Here is a 19,843-nt window from a genome sequence, read left to right as displayed (position 1 = left end):
GTGATGGCTTTCTCAGCTATTAAGGATTTATCTAGACTGCCCTGGGTCACAGAATCTGTGTTTTAATTGGAATTTGGAGAGCTATGATTCCTCTAAGCCTACCACAATTTCCATTTCTTTCTTGTCTTGCATGTTATTTATTTATTATTTATCAATTTGTTTACTTATATCTTGTCAAATATAAAGAAATTGATTTTTAAAAATTAGATTATATAAATTCATTTATGCTGTGGAGAAAAATTAACCTGAAATCTGAGGGGCTTATAAAACAGAGGGCATCAAAGAATGGTGTCAGAAGATACTGAACTCACCTCTTCTCATGGACACACCAAATCTATAGCTACATATGGAACAATTCCTTTTGAAAAAGATGTGGAAACTAAACAGTTCTTCCACAGCAAAAGATAAAAGGATGCCATCAAGATGGATAGGAGAGGCAGAGATGTTCTGTCATCATGCATCCACAGTTTGCAGGAAACTTGCAAATATGGAGCTTCTCCTTGAGGAACAAGTCATTCATGTCCCCCCCCCCCCCCATCAGGCACATAGACCCCTAGGGATCCACCTTAGAGAAACAAACTCTCAAAATGTCTGACTATGAAAGCAAATAGGGCTTGTGTTCTGTATACCCAAAGTGCTGTAAGGAACTGAGATTCTCCTTTGAAAGGTTTTCAGGTAGATTCATTCACTCTGGAGCATAACACAAAAACAGTTTGAAAAATGCCTAGACTGCACGCTGAGGAGATTGATTTGCTAATCTTAGAGCATCTAGCAAAGGGGCTGGGCTAGTTGAGATGTTCTCTGCGGACAGAGGTGCTGGCAGGTGCTATTTTACTCTTTTTCTACCTTGCTAGTGCAGGTGTGCATTCAAAGTAACAGCACTCTCCAGCTGCTCTGCTAAAGAGTGTGGGCTCACCCAAGCCCTGTACTCTGCCACTATCTCAGTAAAACAGGTGGATGTGCCCTTCCCCAGGCTCTGTCCAGATGCCTCACTAAAGGTGGCATGTTCATACAGTCCACACCAGGGATGCCCTTTCATCAGCGGATACTGGTGGCCAGGGATGCTAGTGTTCCTGGGCTCCATGAGACTGTAACAATCAGAAAGACAGTTCTTGGCAGGCTACCACCCCCAGGGCTCTGCACAGATGGCAGACCGAAACACACTTCCAGTCTTCACTGGAAAAAAACCCTATTTCCTTGTCCTGGAGCTCCAGCCTTAGGGGCAGGCTTCAAATTTACCACACATCTAGTGGCTACAGAGGTGCTCTCAGGGAACATAGTGCACACCATCTTTGCATCCTTTTTTGGGCTCATTGTAGCTCACTGGTACCTCTAAGAAAGGAGCTAATACACTCTGGACCCTGATTTTTCATCTTTCTGCCAGGGGACACCTTTAGATTGCCTGGTCTGAAGTCCAGCAATGTTGATGATTGCAGTCCCACATTGTTTATATTTGCATAATTTAAAGGTGCTGTCTGAGCATGTAACTTCCAGTCGGCCTTAAACTAGGTGCTAAAATCTGATCCTTGAGAAACTGAAAGGTGTTGGTACACCCTCCAGCTAGGACTGAATAAGAATAAATCAGGTTGTTTACACAATCACAAATGTTTGGAGGACAGACAAGAGCTAGGGCCAGTTTCAATGATAAGGTTAATCTCCTACACAAGGCCACTTTGTAAAAACACTGGGAGAGGTAGAAGCTGTTACCTAATGCATAAAAACCAATACAGAGAGTCAAGCAAAATGAGGAAACAGAGGAACATGTTTGAAACAGAAGAATAAGATAAAACCTCAGAAAATGGCTTCAAGAAAAGGGAGATAAGGAATGTACCAGATAAAGAGAAAAGTAATGGTCAGAAACATGCTTACCAAACTTGAAAGAATAATATAAGAACTTCCACAAAGAGGTAAAAATGTAAGAAAGTACCGAACAGAAGTAACAGAGATGAATATAATAACTGAACTGAAAAACACATTAGAATGGCCCAACAGCCAACTAGCTGACTAGATGAAGCAGAACAGATCAGCAACCTAGAACATAAGGCAATGGGAACTGCACAGTCAGACTAGCAAAAAGAAAAAAAAAATTTTTTAAAAATGAAGATAACTTAAGAAAACTATAGGACCATATCAGACAGAGTGACATCCACATAATGGGGGTTCCAGAAAGAAGATAGAGAGGAAAAATGGCAAAAAACTTAATTGAAGAAAAAAGATCTGAAAATTTTCTAATCTGGGAGAAGAAACTGATACCCAGGTCCAGAAAGTACACAGAGTTACACATCAGATGAACCTAAAGAAACACACATCATGACACTTGATAATTAAAATGTCAAAATTAAATGTAAGGAAAGAATCTTAAAAATGGCAAGAGAAATGTAACTTTTAAATACAAGGGAATCCTTATAAGACTACAAGATTTTTCAGCAGGAACTTTACAGACCAGAAGAGAGTGTTCTGATATATTCAAATACTGAATGTAAAAATCACAATAATAATAATTATGATAATAATTATAATTCCAACTAAGAATACTCTACCCTGCAAAGGTAGATATATATGGTATATCTCCCAGAAAAGGAGATATAAAGAGTTCTCTCGATAAGTAAAAGTTAAAGTAGTTTATCACGACTATACCAGATTTATAAGGAATATTAAAGGGACTTCTTCAGGTGGGGAAAAAAAAAAAACCACATGAATTACTAATAAGACAACATGTCAAAGTAAAAACCTCTCTGATAAAGCCAAATATATAAGAAAGATAGTGTATTGATCACTTGTAAAGCTAGTATGAAGATTAAAAGACAAAAGTAGTAAAAATAAGTATAACTACAATTATTGGATAAGGGTTACACTAAAAAGACATAGAATATGACATCAAAGACATAAAATGTGGCAGGGGGGAGTAAAAATGTTGAATTTTTGAATATATTTGAATATATTCAAACTTAACTTGCTATCCACTTAGATAGACTGTTTTATGTATTTATGGGCTTTTATATATGAATCTTATTATAACCATGAAACAAGAACCTATAGTAGACACACAAAGGATAAGGTTAGAGGAATCTGAGTATGACACTGAAGAGAGTCATCAAACCACAAGGAAGGGAGCAAGAAGAGAAGAAAGGAACAGAGAGGAAGTACAAAACAGCAGAACAATTGACAGAAAACAAATGACAAATGGCAGTTAGTACATACCTATCAGTAATTACTCTAAATGTAAATGGATTAAGTTCTTCAACCAAAAGACATAGAGTGACTGAGTGGATGAAAGAAGAGGAACTATCTATATGCTGCCTACAGAAAAGTGACTTCCTATGTATGGGCACACACAGACTGGACATGAAGGGATGGAAAAAGATATTCCATGAAATGGAAACCCAATGAAAGCTTGGCAAAACAAACAAAAACAAAGAAAGCTTGGGTAGCTATACTTATATCAGAAAAAAAAATAGACTTTAAGACAAAGACTGTATGAAAGATCAAAAAAGAAGAACACTCCATACTGACAAAGGGTTAATTCAACAAGAAGATGTAATATTCATAAATGAGCACCCAACACAGGAGCATCCAAACATATAAAGGAAATATTAACAGAGCTAAAAGGAAAAATTGACAGCAACACAGTAAGAGTAAGGAACTTTAACACTTATAACACTTATAACACTTATAACAATGGGTAGATCATCCATACAGAAAATCAATAAAGGAACTTATGCCTTTAATAACACATTAGACCAGACAGTCTGGTCTTATAACAATGGGTAGATCATCCATACAGAAAATCAATAAAGGAACTTATGCCTTTAATAACACATTAGACCAGACAGACTTAGTATATGCAGAATATTCCATCCCAAATGAGTAGTATATACATTCGTCTTTTTTTAATGACATTATAATTCATTTATTTTTTTAAATTTTTGTTTATTTTTAAAATTTCTTTTCAGTGTTCCAGAATTCATTGTTTATGTACCACACCCAGTGCTCCATGCAATACAAGCCCTCCATAATACCTACCACCAGTCTTCTTAAGTGTATATGGAGCCTTCTCTAGAATAGACCATATGGGAGGGCATAAAACAAGTCTCAGAAAATTTAAGAAGATTGAAATCATATCAAACATCTTTTCCAACCACGATGGCATGAAACTAGAAATCAGTTACAAGAAGAAAACTGAAAGCATCACAAATACATGGCTATTAAACAGCATTCTCTTAAGCAACCAATAGGCCACTTGAAAGAATTGAATGAGAAATTTAAAAAAAAAACCTTGGAGACAAATGAAAATGGAAACACAAGTTACCAAAATCTGTGGGATGCAGCCAAAGCAATCCTAAAAGGGAAGGTATGAGCAATATAGGAATACCTCAAGAACCAAGAAAAATCTCAAATAATTAGGTTTGTACCTAAAGAAACTTAAAAAAAAAATGGAGAAGGAGAAGAAATAAAGTCCAAAATTTGGAGATGGAGGAAAATAATAAAGATCAAAGTGGAAATAAATGAAATAGAGACTAAAAAAACTCTAGAAAAAATCAAATAAATTAAGAGGTGAGTCTTGAAAAGATAAAAAAAAAAATCTATAAGCGTCAGCTACACCCTCTAAGAAAAAAAGGGAGAGGACTCAAATTAAATCACAAATGAAAGAAATGTTCCCATGGATAATGCAGAAACACAAAGGATCATAAGAGACTACTATGTAAAATTATATCCCAATAAATTGGACTAGGAAACTAGAAGAAATGGAATTCCTAGAGAGAAACAATCTTCCAAGACTGAATCATGCAGATATAGAAAAATTCACTAAGCCAATTAGTAGTAAGGAGACTAGATCAGTAATTTAAACTTTCCAACCAGCAGCCATCCAGGACCAGTCGCTTCATGGGTGATTTCTACTGAACATTCAAGTGAAGTTTAATATTTCTGTTTCTCAAGTTTTCCAAAAACTTGAATAGGAAGGAATACAACTAAACTTATTTTGGGAGGTATAGGCCAGCATTACCATGATACCAAAACAAACAAAGATATCATTCTCTCTCTCTCTCTCTTTCACACACACACACACACACACACACACACACACACAGAATTATATGATGAATATACATGCAGAAATCCTCAACCAGGTATTAGGAATCTGCTTTCAACAATACACTAAAAGGATCATACACCATGAGAGAGAGTGGGATTAATTACAGGCGAGAGAAGATAGCTCAACATTCACCAATTAGGCAATGTGATTCACCACAGTAACAAATGAAGGATAAAAATCATGTGATTATTTCAATAGACACAGTGAAAGCATTTCACAAAATTCAACATCCATTTATGATAAAGACTGTAAACATGAGGGTATATAGGAAATGTTCCTCAACGTAATAAAGGCTATGTGTGACAAGATCACAGCTGACATCCTCCTCATGATGAAAAGCTGAAAGCTTTTTTCCTAAGATCAGGGATAAGATAAGGGTACCCATTCTTGCTACATTTACTCAACATAGTATTGGAAGTCACACTGGAGCAATTAGGCAAGAAGAAGGAATAAAAGACATCCAAATTGGAAATGAAGAAGTAAAACTACCATTATCTGCACGACATGATTTTGTATTTATAAAACTGGAAAGATACCACAAAAAAAAAACTATTAGAACCAATAAATGAATTTAGAAAAGTTGCAGGGTACACAATCAATATACAAAAATCAGCGGTGTTTCTATAAACTAACAATGAAGTTATCAGAAAAAGGAATTAAGAAAATGATCCCATTTGCAATTGCATCATAAAGAATAAAATATTTGGGAACAAATTTAACCAAGGAAGTGAAAGACCCATACCCTGAAAATGATAATACACTAATGGAAGTAATTAAAGAAAACACAAAGAAATGGAAAAATATTCTGTGCTCATGTGTTAGAAGAATTAATATTTTAAAATGTCCATATTATCCAAAGCATTCTAGAGATTCAGTGAAATCTTTATCAACATTCCAGTGACCTTTCTCATGGAAATAGAATAAAAAATCCTAAAATTTGTATGAAACCACAAAAGACTCCAAATAGGCAATGGAACCTTTTGAAAGAACAAAGTTGAAGCCTTGAGCTACCTGATCTCACATACATTACAAAGCTATGGCAATCAATACAGTATGGTATTGGCACAGAAGACAGCCACATAGACAATGGAACACAATGGGTCGATTACTTTGAGACAAGGAGACAAGAATATACAAGGGGGAAAAGAGAGTCTTTTCCTTCAACAGTGCTGGGAGAACTGGACAGCCACATGCAGAAGAATGGAACTGGACCACTTTCTTCCACCATACACAAACATTAACTAAACATGGTTTAACGATTTGAACATTTGAACGTAAGGCCTGAGACCACAAAACTGCTAGAGGAAAACATCGCGGATTAGCTCCTTGACTTTCAGTCTTGGCAGTGAGTTTTTGGATCTGACTCCAAAGGCAAAGGTAACAAAAGCAAAAATAGGGAAGTAGGACTACATCCGACTACAAAGCTTTCACACAAGGACACAAAAGGGAGAAAGAGATCACGATACAAATGTGACTGTATCATTTCTTTCTAAAGCCCACCGTGCAGAACTGGTCTCATGGCCCTGCCCATTGATAACAGGATTACAGATATGTAACCTTTTTATGTGCTCTGTGGGGGAAGAGAATCAGATATGGCTGAGCATTAGAATTTCCGACACTATTAGGAATGACAGGCTAATTGCTTTGACCTGTATTACATTAGGACTAATAGAGTCATAGTGCACCTCCCCACCCCATCTATGGTTTATTTTATTCTGTTTTGATTTCAAGATGGCACAAACCATACCAAGCAGAAAACTGAACAGATGCAATTCTGATGGCATGAAAAAGGCTGCTCCTCAAGATAGCAAGGACTGGGCCCCCTGGGTGACTCAGTCACTAAAGCATCTGATTTGGTTTGGTCATGATCTCACAGTCCTGGGATCAAACCCCATATCGGGCTTCTCCCCCTGCAACACCCCCGCCTTGCTAGTGTGCTTGCTCACTTTCTCTCTCTCAAATACATAAAATTGTGTCAAAAAGATAAAAAAAAAAAAAAAGGATAGCAAGACCCTCCTTCTTTTAGCAGTACTCTCTTAATCCCTTTAGAAGGCAGGACTCCTCTGGGCAGCAGGCTCAGGACCAGAACGGGAAACAGGTCATGGAATGGGTCCTGTGATGTAACTGTGGACGCAGGGCAGACGATACGGGGTGTGGAAGAACACTGCACATACTTGTGGTGCGTGGGACTTTGCACATACACCGTATCACTTGTCGGAGGAGTCACTGTGTTCCTCAGTCAGAGTCGTACTTGGTAGGCTCTACTTGATGTCAGTATCAAAATGATATTTGAAAGCAAATAATAGTTGTTAGTTCAATAGCAGTAGAAATAGATACAAAATATATAAAATTTATAAATGTTTATCTCAAAAAGGAAACTCCTTGCTTTATTAGCCAGGTTCTCCTTAGGTTAATTTGCTCACAATAATCATTTCCGGATTTGATTTTCTTTTTACTTTCAGGTAACAGTTTGTAACACATAGGCATCTATATTTAATTTTATCAAGATAGAGTTGATGAAAACTATAAAAGAAAACCCTTGGGCTAGTCTTAAGTATGTACCCATGTTCTACAAGTAGATAAGACATTTGTTATTTCCCTTATTTATTTTCAGCTTAAAGATAGTTTAAATACCCAGACTTATCATGTAATAGTGACACTAATTGAGGCTAAAATTGTGAAATTCCCAATCTCATTAACACCTGTTGAATGGTGTTTTAATTTTACAAAATATGCTGAGGCGTTTCACAAAGAATTAAGGACACAATTTGTTCGTTTTAAGTAGATCTAGCTTACCATCAAAAATCCCTTGAGAGGGGCGCCTGGGTGGCTCAGTGGGTTAAGCCGCTGCCTTCGGCTCAGGTCATGATCTCAGGGTCCTGGGATCGAGTCCCGCGTCGGGCTCTCTGCTCAGCGGGGAGCCTGCTTCCCTTCCTCTCTCTCTGCCTGCCTCTCTACCTACTTGTGATCTCTGTCTGTCAAATAAATAAATAAAATCTTAAAAAAAAAATCCCTTGAGAAATGCTTAAACATTAATTAGGAAAGTTAGATTTTGAGACCAAAATAAGTCATAGACCTCTTAGGAGTTTAAGTAGTTTTACATTCTAGAAATAGCACAAGGTTTTCATGGCACAGCATTGCCTTGCCTCCCTTTATTCTGCTCAACATACTGGTTCCTTTATATTTTAAGGGTTCTTGGCTGGATGTGCACCTTTTCAGATCTATTAATAGATAACTTATTTGCAGATGAGAGCAGAGTTTCAGTTTCTATAGTAAATCTCTGGGAGTTGAACTTCAATTACTCTGCAGGGGTCTTCGAATAACTTCCTGTTTAGTCTAAACAGTTTGTAAATATTTCAGAATTCTGTTTGGTTTTTTGCATGCAGGAAGACAATAATTCAACGTTATCATGTCTTGTATCTAACTTGAGAGGAAATCAGCCACACCACTGGTTGCCTATGCTACATGCTGATTCTACTTACTTGTTACTGGAGGTTCTGCGGGGGTGGAGTTAGTTTCCCCGCAAGGTTCAAGGTTCGTAAGTTATCCTTTCTACTTACTTCTCTGGTTGCAGTGCATCCAGGCCATGTCTGAAGTGTTGAGATTAAGACTTTGTGAAGCTGACTTAATAATGAAAACGTTCGAGCCTCCGTTTTTCTTGATGGCTTTAATATCACTTACCAGTTGGTGAAGTGATTTCAGGATTCATCTGCACCTTCCTTAGTCTAGGGAAGAGTACAGCCCATTTAACTGAAAATTTACCGTGTTGTTTTCTACTTCAGTTTGATTACCTAAACATTCTCAGTGTTTTCAGGGGTGCATATCTTTCGAACATTTTAACTCAAATGTTGAACTAAATCATGAGTCGTTTCCTTTTTGTGATTTTGTTTTTATCCTTTGAGTTTGTGCACACTGTCCCATGGGGTTTCACTGGCTGTCTGGGTGCAATGCTTAGGGACACCGGCAGTACCAGTGACACGAAGCAGCTTAAGTTCTGCAGCTGAGGTGTATCCCATTTCCGGTGACCCATGCCTTGCACTCCCACAGAGTAAATTTGGGAAAATCCACATTATCAGGGAGCTCTTGGTCTCCTGCTTCCCACTCCCCTTTGCTGTTTTTTGCTTTGTTTTGTTCTGTTTTGTTTTGGGTTTTTTTTTCCCACTAAAATTCTGCAATATTGAGGTAAGTCTATTAGATCTAATGCAAAATTTCATTGTTTCTGAGTGTTTTATAGCTTCTCTGCTTTCAGAAAATGTAAATATTTCTGGAGGTTCTAAGTACAAAGGGCCCCAGGCACAGTACTCTGGAGTGGTGTCTCCCCCCTTTTTTAGATGCAACCTACATGCTTTTTGTATTATTTTCTGCTATCCTGAGACCTTGGCCATTTCACCATTTTAACTGTTTCTCAGTGTGGAGCCTGGTTTTCCCATCTGGAGAATTCTGGCACATGAGAAGATTTGGAGAGAATTGCAAGGGTTCTTCCACAACAAAATAGTAAAAGCAAAATGCTTGAAGTGAGTAAATGCGGCCCCTAGAAGATTTGAAAGATAAGAGATAATGTCAGAGAGAGAAGGATAAAAAAGCATGTATAAAGTTAACCTACTACCTTTCTAGATATGGAACTGTTTTTAAAATCATACAAGTAGTTGTTTACTATTTAATCTACTAGATTCTATTTAATTATTTTTCTAGAATGTTGTACCTTATTTATTAGGTCAGATATATTTTTAAATTTCTTTATTCTGGCCATTTTATCAGTGTTTATATTAGAGTTATGCTTATTTGACTTTATTACATGAAGAAGTGATAGTGTTGTAATGTAAGTTTTCTAACTTAAATATCCTGAAAAATGTAAATAATTTTAAGGAATCAAAGAATATACTATTCCAGGTCTGTTGGTATTTTGAGGGAATGAAGGCCTTCTTCTGACCCCAGATTAAATTTTAGGTCTGGCCCATAGTTTTTCACATGGCCTAAAATAATAGTAAGAATTCTGCTTTCTTTCTATTTTTTTTAAGATTTTTTTTCTTTCTTTATTATTTGAGAGCAAGAGCATGAGCAGGGGAGGAGGAGTGGGAGAGGGAAAGGCAGACTCCCCACTGAGCAGTGAGCCTGATACAGGGCTTGATCCCAGGACCCTGCGATGTCCTGAGCTGAAGGCAGATGCGTAAAGGACTGAGCCACCCAGGTACCCCTCTACTTTCTTCTTAAAAGAGAAAACAAAAGATAATTTTAAAAACAAAGATATATAAATAAAGAAAATAGTAATTGTGTCTATATTAATAAAAAATAATTCTGTATAGTTGGGTTTTCTGGCCTCCTTTGCTCACACCACCCTACATCAACAAGAGTGACATCCCCAGGGTGCCTGGTGGCTCAGTTGGTTAAGCGGCTGGCTCTTAATTTCAGTCAGGTCACCATTTCAAGGTGGGAGATGAAGCCTCACGTGGGGCTCCTGCTGGAGATGAAGCTTAGGGTTCTTTCTCTCCCTCTCCCTTTGCCCCTCTGCTGCTCTCTCTGTGTCTTAAAAAAAAAAAAAAAAAGACTTTCATCCATCCTCAAATATCATTAGATCACTATTGGGCCATGGAGATGTTACAGGAATTTTATCCCCTTAGTGCCTGGGTTCTTGGTCAAAGAATGAGGAGGTAGACAAGTTGAAGAGTGGTGGACAGCCAAGCAAGGGTTATTGAGAAAGAGTATAAAGGTATAGAGAGGGAGGAGACCAGAGAGGATTGCCCTTGGAATTTCTAAGTTTAGGGGATTTTATGAGCTCTTTCTTTTGTGGAACTATTTTAAGTCATCAGGGAGAGCTGAGTCGTGACAATCAGTGCTTTGATCACATATCTGTCTACCTGTTAGGTTCATGTCCACGTGCTGATGGTCTTCTCTTGTTCACATCTGGGGACTTAGGTCTTAACTGCCATGATATTGACAAATGTTTTGTGGCTAATTGCCTTATTTTCGGACATTTTGCAGAAGGTATTTCTGTAAAGGCTGCAAAGCAGAATGTCAGTGCAGTCCTGTCTAAGCTACAAACAGGATGTCAGTGGTGTTTGATCTTAGCTGTCCTGACTCCATATTTTCTTGTTGGGGACCCTGGCCCAGACTACCTAACTATCCAACTCACTCCTAACCGAGAGATCCTTTTTATAAAAATATGTCTTCACAACGGTATTCTTTAAGTTTATGATATAGAATGAAATTTTTAAAGGTTACTTTGGTCCGGAATTTTAAATAATGTTGGAAGTGAATGTGAATCCTGGATTAGTTGTCTCATGATGATGACAGCGATGTTAGAAGCTCATAAGACAGCATCGTAAGATGTTAGTCTTTTTTTTTTTTAAGATTTTATTTATTTATTTGAGAAAGACAGCAGAGAGACAGAGAGCACACAAGTGTTGGGAAAGGGTCAGAGGGAGAGGGAGAAGCAGACTCCTCCCTGAGCAAGGAGCCCGATGTGGAGCCCCATCCCAGGACCCCGGATCATGACCTGAGCTGAAGGCAGAAGCTTAACCGACTGAGCCCCCCAGATGCCCCTAAGATGTTAGTCTTAAAAGCATTTGGAGTTCATTTATGACTAGGCCAGATTTTCAGTTTTAGAATTTCCTTTAAAAAACATCCTGAAGTTTTCCAGTGGAGTCTTCTACCTCATCACCTGTTTTTTGAAGAAATTACGTGTAGCTTTGTTGCTGCTCCGTGTCTATTATTTCAGTGTCCGGACGACATGGATATCTGTTTCTATACTCTGTTCTTTTGTTCGTTAGGCACCTTTACTCTATCATTTTGTGCCCAATATGTTTTCATTTACTATTGGAATTTACATATGAAAAAATATAGTACTTTAGATCATTTTTATAATCCAACTCATAGAAAATTAGAGTATTATAAAAAAGGCTATCTTCCAGGTTTATGTCAGTTTATCTTAGGCAATCCTTGTGTGAGTTAGGTGGCTTGATTCAGCGAGGCTTACGCATTCCCAGTTGTCCTAACCCTGTGATGGACCCTCTTCAGTGTTCTCAGCAGACACCATGCAGTGTCTACCGGATCCACTGCAAAACCGTGATTTCTAATTTGGGCCTCCCCAGACCCATAAAGGCTGATAAAATTTGTTATTGTCTTGTGAGCCTCAACCTATCCCTTGGTTACCCATAGGTTTTCCTTCTCATATATAAATTGCGATTCAACAATGGTTTGAGGGAAGATTGCACAGACCATAGCATTTTCCCTTTTTCTGCCATATGGGTTCCCTGGGATTGACTGTGGGTATCCATGAATCCGGTACATACCTCTTCATCCTGGTGAGACTGCCACCTCTTCTAGGCTCCTGCTTTCTTTCTTTCTCCCTGCCCTGTAAAGATCAACACGTTTTCAAGGAGAAAAATGTTTTTGAGAGCGAAGAGTATACTTTATCGTACATTCCTTTTGTCTGAGAGCTTAGCTCTTCAAGTATTGTCTCTTAATGCTGTCAAATTGTTGTTTCTTTCCTTTTATTCAGGATCCTTCCAAAGTAGCATTATTTTAATGCAGCTATGTTTTCATATTTTTTGTTATTTTTATTGTGACTTGGGAATATTTTTTATCTCTAATAATAATAACAATTGAGCTCTTCTCTCTATTCCTCTTTCTTTCTAGAACTCATATTCCCATACTATTAGCCTTCTTCGTCTATTGTGCAAGGTTCTACTCTTTTGAATGCTATTTTTCTCCATCTTCTCTATTCTAGGTACTTAGTGGGAATGATAGATTTTGTAGTCATCTGTGCTCTATGCTTTGGAAAACCGATAACCAGCCATTTTGTAAATTTTTCAAGGTGCTTGAGAGGAAGGTGAACTTTTTTTTACATGTAAGAAAAAATTATGTGTATGTGGGTATATAATGCAGATTTTAAAAATTATATTATTCAACATCTCTGTATTACTGGCTTGGCATGTTTATACATGCACATAAGCTCAGCTCTCCCATTAATATTTGTCAAAAGAAATTTCTCCTTCATTTCTTATCATTAACAATTTCTGTTTTAGTTTTACTCTGGCATATATTAAATTATGACATCTGTACATTAGTTGTGGAGTGACTATGTGTTTAATCACCCCAACGTGACTTTTTTTGCATGATTAATTTTTAAATTGAAGTCTGTTTTTTCTCATATTTATACTGAAGTCCTTACTTCAGTTTTGTTAGAATTTGATTGGTAATATTTTTTTCAAAACCATCCCCAGCAGGCTAGTTCCAGAACCAGAGTCAAAGAGATTTTCTCTCATGTGAGGTTCTCAGACCTGCCTCAGGAGGCTTTGTCGCAGGACATGCTCTTTCCTGATTTTTTTTTTCCATTGAAGTATTGTTGACATGTAATGTGACGTAAGTTTCAGGTGTACAACATCATGATTCACATGGGTGTACACTATGTTTGGTAATTTTTTATCTAAATGTTTTTATCTAAATTTTATAGTAGGAAGAGAGTGTTTCACAGTCTGTCCTCTATAGGACCCAGGAAAATCTGAGGATTTGAGTCTTGGTTGAATCAAACTTCCCTGACTGACTTTAAAAAAGCATTCTATTGGAGACTTAAGTTATGAGACTCCTGTAGAACTTGCTGGATGTTGAGGCAAACATCTGTAGCTTGGTGTAGACCTTGTTGAGTGATACATGCTTGCATTTGATGAGTCAGTCAGATTACTTGCACACGTCTGTAACGGGCACCACACTCTTTGTCTGGCTCTGAGTGGCTGTGACATGGCCTGAGGGGACCCCAGAGCCTCACTGCATAGGTGTAACTGCAGCCATCGGCCGCGTCGCACCTGTGGACGGCGTGGGTAATTCAGAGCCTCCCCTGGGAGTCCTGAGACTTTCACTGTATGGCTGATGCTCCCATTGGGTGGCTTGAGTGACACTTTTTCTTAAAATCTAGACAGAGATAAAACGGTCAATTTGTGGGTTTTGAAACTCATTTAGTGTTAGGAGTGTGATTGGAAAATTCAGAGCAAAGACTTTCCCATTTGTAAATAGAGTGGGAATGGGTTTGCTTCTCCCTTCCAGATAAATTGTTTTCTTCATTTGATTGTTTAAAGAAAATGTTTATTTTCAGTCAAATTTATTGACTTTTTTTCCTATGACTTTGCATGCGACCTGACACAAAGTGAGTCTGAAAACCTCTTCAGACTTAGGTCCTCTTTTTAGTACCAACGGATTCACTATTTTCATTTATTTTACCATTTTACATTCTACTTTATTCTTTCCAATAGGAAAAAGAAACTACATACATGCTCACGGTCTTTCCACTATATTTATGTGTCATAATTTACCTTTTTATTCTCTTTCTCTGAATTCTGAGCAATTTTTAAGCCTTTCAGCTCACTAGCAGACAGCTTTCCTTGTTTGGTTTTCTTTTCTGCTTCTTTTCTAATGGTTGAACTCCATGCACTTGCTGGCTCTTTCTGAAGTTTTTGTGAACTTATTTATTAATGAGAACAAAATTCTCATTGTCTCTGAGGGTGGCTGCTTTAACTGTATAAAATATACTCTTCCCCTTCAAAGCGTACCAGACATGAAGGATATCGTGAGCAGAGTGGACTTTACTGATCTTGTTCTGAGGAAGGAAACATGGATTTAATGTAGTCTGATTATCATTATCTGTCTGAGTTTTACCCATTCTTTTCCCTCCCCACATTTCAGTTATCCAGCTAAGAAGGTCTCTACCACATTGTAGGAGACCTATAGCAGGGAGATTCTGGAGGACAGGAGTAAATCCATGAAATAGTGCTTACGTGCCTTTTTCCTCCCAGTTTCAAATTCTCAGAAGTGAAAAACAGCAGCCAATTTCACAGTACCATTTCTCTCAGTGTCTCTGCCTTCAACCTTCAGACCCTAAACCTCATGATATTGATAGGACTTTCAACATTTTTTCCACTAATTTTCCCAGAAAGTGCATTTCTCTTTCAAGAAAGGAATTGGGTGTTTGCATGGAGTGTAGACCAATCATTAATTATCTATCCAAAATTTGTGAAATGTGTGCTGTATTGTTGAAACCAGTATTTTCCTAAAAATTACGTATTTCTGTCCTTTTTTCCTTTCTTCCTTTCTTCCTTCCTTCCAGATTTTACTTATTTATTTGACAGGGAAATAGAGAGCCAGAGAGCATAAGCAGGGGTGGGGAGGATGGCAGAGGGAAAGGGAGAAGCAGACTCCCCACTGAGCAAGGAACCCAATGTGGGGCTCAATCCCAGGACCCTAAGATCCTGACCTGAGTTGCCACTGAGCCATCCAAGCGCCCCACATTTTTACCTTTCTTAACTAGAAGCATGTTTTGCAAACCAATACTAATAAAAAAAACTTTTGTAGCAAAATGTATCATTCACTGTTTTAAGGTAAAAAGCCTTTCATAAGGTCAGTGACTACTCCTAACACTAACAGCACCTCCTTTTACTTAATAAACTTTATGTTTTAGAAGAGGAAAAGATTTATAGAGAAATTACAGATAATACAATAGAGTTCCTATATACTTTATACCCAGTTTCTTCTATTATCGGTATAATCCATATGCACGGCACACTTGTCACAGTTAATGAAGCAATACTGCTACAGTGTTACTAATGAAAATGCACAACTTTTTCATACTCCCTTAGTTTTTCTATAATGTCGCTTTTCTATTCCGGCATCCCATTCATAATGCCACATTAAATTTAACTCATCGTGGTTCCTTAAGCTCCTGGCTATGACAGCTGCTCAGAATTTCCTTGTGTTTTGTATGACTTTGACAATGTTGAGGAGTTCTGGCCATGAATCTTGTTGGATGTCCTTCAGTCGGGATTTGCCTGATGTTTTTCTTATGATTAGATTGGAGTTATCATTTGGGGGAAGAGGGCCACAGAAGAAAAGTATTATTTTCATCACACCATATCAGGAGTACATGGTATGAACATAATACATCACTATTGATGTTGACCTTGACCACCTGCTGAGACAGGTTTTATCAGGTTTCTCTCCTGGGGAGTTCCTTTTCTTTTCTCTTTCTGTACTGTGCTCCTTGAATGGAAGGCACTATGCACAGCCCACACTCAATGAGCCCGGAGTTACGCTTCATCTCTTTGAGAGAAGAGTATCTTCAGGAATTATTTGGCATTATTCTGCGAAGACTGGTCCTTTCTCCCACATGTATTTATTTATTCAACCTTTAATTCATATTGGTATGGAGTCGTGAATATTTATTTGTATTATTTCCTTTCTACTTTGGGCTATAAACAAACACCATTTTATTTTCTTGATTGAATCATTCCAGCTTTGCTTACGGGGAGCTTTTCCATTTCAGTCTTGTGTGCTTTGGATAGAGTCACATCACTGTGGAAATTAGAGATTCCCTGCTGGGAAATCATACTCTAAAGGAAAAGCTGGAAGTGTGGATGGACTGTATTTTGTTGATTCCTCAGAAATATCCAAAAGTCAGAATGTTCAATCACACAAAAGCCCTTCTGAATAGATTCAGCATTTAACTCAGACCTCCCCAGTATTTTCAGCAGAAGCAAAAATAGAGATTTGAGTATCTAGGAACAATGTGTGGTGGAACCTTTTGTCTAATAGAGTACATCTCTGTGGGATACACATGAGACCCACAAGGTTTTGATAATTTTATATCAGTAGAAACATTGCCAGCTTGTACTGAAAGAGGCAGAGAGACAGAGCAAAATGATATAAGGCTATTGGACACACAAATTTGACCAGGCTGATAAAACTACTCAGCTTCACACATAAAATACACCCTTCCCTGAGAAGGAAGGATGACTGTCAGAGGGAGGTTACTTTTTGACTGTTTCCAGTTCTCCCCTCCCATCCCTTAGAACAAGGCTGTTACTCCTTTTATGTCTCCATTTGATATAATCACTCAATACATTATTATTACTATATTATTAGTTATCTTTTAAATCAGCTAAATTTTAAAAAATATATTATTTTATCTTCCTTTATTTGTTTTTCAACAATTTTCCTTTCTTATGTTATCCCAATTTCTAATGTGTATCATTTCCCTTCTCCTTAATGAACTTCTGTTAACATTTATTTTAAGAAAATATGTTGGCAATAAATTTCCTTGGGTTTTGTTTGAGAAAGTCTTAATGTCTCCTTCCCTTTTGGAGACTAGTTTTCCTGGGTATAGAGTTCTAAGTTGACTTTTTCTTTCCTTCTTTCTCTCCCTTCCTTCCTTCCTTCCTTCACCCCTCCCTTCCCTTCCCTTCCCTTCTTCTTTCCTTCCTTCCCTCTCTGCCTTCCTCCCTCTGTCTCTTTCCCCCCTCCCTCCCATCCTTCCTCTCTTTTCCTTTTTTTTTCCTTTCAACACTTTAAATTATATTATCACTAAATCCTTGATACATGGTTGGTTTCTCATGAGAAGAATGAGTAAATGTTATTTTTTTCTCTATTTGTAAGATATCTCTTGCTCCCCAGTGGCATCTTTCAAGATTTTTGTCATTATCTTTGGTTTTATATAGTTTCAAAATGCTATGTCTAGATAAAGATATTTTGATATTTTTACCTTTTAATATTATCTGAGCTTCCTGTATGAAATATCTGCCATTCATCAGGTGGTTGCTCTCTGTCATTAATTTAGGAAAGTTCTTAGCCATTATTACTTTGCATATTTCTTCTCCTTTTCTGTTTCTTTTCCTTCTGATATTCAAATTATGTGTATGTTAACCCTTTCAAAATTGTCTCACAGGTTTTGCATGTTCTGTTTTATTTTTTAACTCTTTCCCCCGCTTTTTCTATTTTAATTTGCCTTCAGGCTAATTCTTACCTTGGCCATGTTCAGTCTCAAGTTGAGCACATTCAAAACAATCTTCATTTCTATTACAGTCCTTTTGATTTATAGCATTTCCTTTTGATTCTTTCTTTGAGCATCTATCTGTATATGTTATCTGTTCTCGTATGCTTTCTACTTCTTCCATCAGCGCCCTTCTCATACTTATTTCCAATTCCTAATCTGACAATTGCAGTATCTCTGTTGTTTCTCAATCTGGTTGCTGATGTTTGCTTTTTCTCTTCAGATTGTGCTTTTCTCATATTTTATTAGACCTTGTAGTTTCTCACTGAAAGCTGAACAAGATCTACTGAGTCATAGGAATTGAACTAAGTTGGCCTTTTAATATGAGGTTTATGCTATTCTGGCCACGCACAAGGCTATGTACACAGTTTGCTATAGCTTTGGGTGCTAGAGATTTCAGATCCTCTGGTGTCCCGGATTCTGTTCTCCCCCTTGCCTTTGGACTTCCTGAAATATGCCTTCTGAGAGGAAGTCTATGTCTTGCATCCCTTTCAGCTATAACCACTCGTGGCTTTTTGAGGTGGCAGTAAAGATGTGGGGTAAGAACGTACCCCATCACCCCATGGTTAATTTTCAGTATGTTAGTGGGTCTTTTTCCCTGAGCTATGACCTTCACAGACATTTCTTAGCTGCCCTCTTCCCTTAGGTGACACAGGAAAGGTAGAGGGACCTGGAGTGGGAAAAACAGGGCTCTGTCAGTCTGTATATCCTCTTTCTGCCGGGGAGCAGAACTGTGTTAGGGAGAATGCTCTGGGTATATTCTGCAATGGCCAATTTCCCCAAGACATCTGCCAAGGCTAGCAGGGACCATTCTTGCCTGGGTTTCCTGGTGGGAATCTGGTGGGGTTTCTAGAATTAAAACCGATGGAAGTATGGGGACATCCTAAAACTTAGGGCCCCAGGAAATTCTCACTCTCAAGAGAGGCCATATTAGGTCACTAACAATTCATTAAAATTGCCATTTAAGTGTCCCTAACCTGTATAGCTCTAGCAGCTTCTGTTCCAGGTAAGAGATCTTGACTGTGACTTTGGATTCACCTATCTCTGTGGGTTTGGGGTGGCAATTTGCTCTGTGACTTTGCCTCTTTGCCTCTTTGATGGATCCAAGAAAAGTTATGGATATTTCAGCCTTTTTGAAGAGAAAGGGTAGGAGTGACAACTTCCCAGCCTTTTATATATCAGAGGCGATACCAGAAATTTCACCAGGATCCCCCTCTTCTCCCTCCATGTGGATGTAATGCCAAGTACAATACTGGTTCACTGAGTTATGCAGCATCCCCAAAGGTTGACACATTTCATAAACTAACATCTAGATACCACATTCATCCTAAAAGACTTGAAGCAATGAGAAGCTGTTAGGGTCATGGTGGCAAACGTAAATTTTCCAAAATACTAAATCCCCCAGAATTTGGAGGGAGAGTGAATACAGTGATTTCCCACGTGCTGAGGAGCTGCTGCCCTGATTCAGGGTCAGGCACCTGCGGTTTACCCAAATGCTTTGCGCCATCAGTGTGAACACAGGTGAAGTTAAAACAATGATTAAGGTCTTAGTGTTATGGTGAAACAGTTTTGACCTCACAGTCCCTTTGAAAGAATCCTAAGGAGCCTCTGAGGTCCACAGACCACACTTGGTAACTTCAGCTCTGTAGTCTAATTTAATGCCTTTCAAATAATTTTTGTTATTTTCACACACAACCATCTGAAGACTCAATATTATGAAATTTAAAAGAATTGCTTCCGTTCCTGTGGAAGTTGGAGAAACGGAGATTCATCTCCTTGTCTCTCCCTTTCCTCTTTCTTCCTGTGACCCCATTGTGACCTCAGGGGTTGTTCTCTTGGCAACCAGAGTATTCCTGAGCATGCACTTGTTTAAAGTCACAAAAATAGTGTATCTTTTTTCCTACTTCAAACATACTGATGTCACTAGAATAACGAAT

This window comes from Lutra lutra, chromosome 2, assembly GCF_902655055.1.
Source record: "Lutra lutra chromosome 2, mLutLut1.2, whole genome shotgun sequence".
Lineage (NCBI taxonomy): Eukaryota > Metazoa > Chordata > Mammalia > Carnivora > Mustelidae > Lutra > Lutra lutra.
The sequence above is the reverse complement of the archived record's forward strand: the minus strand, read 5'-3'. Positions refer to the sequence as shown.